This window comes from Heptranchias perlo, chromosome 12 (assembly GCF_035084215.1).
Source record: "Heptranchias perlo isolate sHepPer1 chromosome 12, sHepPer1.hap1, whole genome shotgun sequence".
Lineage (NCBI taxonomy): Eukaryota > Metazoa > Chordata > Chondrichthyes > Hexanchiformes > Hexanchidae > Heptranchias > Heptranchias perlo.
In genome coordinates this window covers 64,374,617-64,377,116 of record NC_090336.1, presented here as the reverse complement: position 1 = coordinate 64,377,116, position 2,500 = coordinate 64,374,617, and positions in this window count along the sequence as shown.

Below are 2,500 nucleotides of genomic sequence, written 5' to 3'. Positions count from 1 at the left end.
AGGAAGTCCTGGGGGGAAGGCAGGCAGGGAGGGACGGACACAGGGAAGTCCGCACAAAACAGGTCCCCTGGAACCTCTGACCCACAAAACCGGGTTCCTGGTGAAAGCAGTCCTGCCATTGACAGGACAATGGACAGGGCCCGGCAGCTTGAGACACATCTTTCTTTCAATAAACAAGTTCTTTTTAAAAAAGTTTCCTTCCACAGCAGCTCTGAGTGAGAGAGAGAGAGAGAGAGAGAGAGAGACACTGACTCACTGACTGATACTGACACCGACACACACACACACACACACACACACACACACATATTATTTATTATTATTTTAAACGACAAAGGTGTTCAGAAGGAAGTCCTGGGGGGAAGGCAGGCAGGGAGGGACGGACACAGGGAAGTCCGCACAAAACAGGTCCCCTGGAACCTCTGACCCAGAAAAACGGGTTCCTGGTGAAAGCAGTCCTGCCCCGCCCTGCCATTAACATGACAATGGACAGGGCCCGGACCAGGCGCAGCGGACGGTAGCGAGCAGTCGGAGGGTGAAAATCCGCCAGTGGGTGAAAAGGAGAGCCGTGCGGTGAGAGGAGGCGGAAAGCGGTTCGCAGACTTTCGCTGTACCTCCGGCGGGCAGCGCCGCACCTCCGAGCGCTCGGTACCGTCCGCTGCGCCTCGTCCTGCCGCACGCGACGAGCCGTCCCCGGAGGAAATCGGCCTCGGCCTTCCTGAGATATCAGTCTCCAGGTGGGACAGAAAAACCGGGGGCCCCCGGCTCGCTTTCGGCGGCCCGCTAGTCGACTTCCCGTCGTGCGAACGCGATCCTTCCGGTACCCTTCGGTGCCCCTTGCCCGACTCTAGCTCCGGTGGTAAAGCGGAGTCGGTCGGTCTGACGGCCGCCGAGTTAGCAGGCGGAAAGCGGTTTGCAGCCTTTCGCTGTACCTCCGGCGGGCAGCGCCGCACCTCCGAGCGCACGGTACCGTCCGCTGCGCCTCGTCCTGCCGCACGCGACGAGCCGTCCCCGGAGGAAATCGGCCTCGGCCCTCCTGAGATATCAGCCTCCATACGGGCGTCACAAATCAGTGGACATGGTCAGCTGCAAAGCAGTGTCATTACAACCTTTCATAAACAACAGGGCAGCACCGCACTGCACTGCACTGCACTGCACCCCACACTACATCACACTTGCCTGCCTGCCTGCCTGCCTGCCGCTGCCTACTCTCACCAGCGGACCAAAGTGAGGATAACACCCCGAAGCAAGCATCTCCCTTGCCGCCCACCAGCCCACACCAATCCCCTTGCCTGCCTCCCACAAATTCCACCAGCGAGGCAAAGTGAAAATCAACCCCCAAAAAACGCACTCCACACCGGCCATCGCCCGCTATACACCCCCCCTGGGGTGAATATTAAGCCCGAGAACACCGACTGTAACCAACCGCAGTGAAAAGTTGAAGTGGCAACTCATTAACCAGATTTACACTTGGCAACTCATAAACCAAATGAACAAAAAATCTGGTTAATGAGTTGCCCAAAATAAATCTGGTTAATGAGTTGCCACTTCAACTTTTCACTGCGGTTGGTTATAGTCGGTGTTCTCGGGCTTAATATTCACCCCGGGGGGGCGGGGTGGGTGATTCTGGGGGTAGTGTCCGGGAGGGTGAGCCTTTTATTCGGCAGGAGGCGTGTGGGGAAATCATCAACCTGTCAGACGATGAGTTGTCACAAATGCCATTGCTTAATGAAAGCTGCGCTCCCGAACTGGACTGACTGTCTGACTGTCTGTCTGTCCGTTTGTCAAGGGGAGGAAAAGGCGGTGGTGGTGGTGAGGGTGGAGCTTTACGCTCAGGAGGGGAGACTTTCCTTCATGCCAATTAATCTGCAGCAGAAAGTCATCCCCCCCCGACTGGGATTCGAAGCCCGGTCCTGACCACGAGACCACCGGGGAGAGCTGCCTCAAGTCCCTGAGGGACCTGGACACGAGGCCGAGGACACACGCACGCCTGCTGCACTGGCAGCAGCGACCAGCAGGGGGCTGACCGGCTGATCCTTCCCTTTCACAGGCAGGCTTTTGGCCCTCGCTCAAACGACAAAGGTGTTCAGAAGGAAGTCCTGGGGGGGAGGGAGGGAGGCAGGGAAATCAGCACAAAGCAGGTCCCCTGGAATCTCACATCTGCGTCCCAGAAAACAGGTCTCCTGGTCAAAGCAGTCCTGCCCCGTCCTGCCATTAACGTGACAATGGACAGGGCCCCGGCAGCTTGAGACACATCTTTTTTTCAATATGCAAGTTCTTTTTAAAAAGGTTTCCTTCCACAGCAGCTCTGAGTAAGAGTGAGAGAGAGAGAGAGAGAGAGAGAGAGACTGACACTGACACTGACACTGACACTGACACTGACACACACACACACACACACACACCGTCTCCCATCCGATTGGTGGACTATGGGATTGAAAATCGAACTTTGAGTTTCAATGCAGGGGGGAGAGCGCGAACGCAGCCCCTCCCAACTACC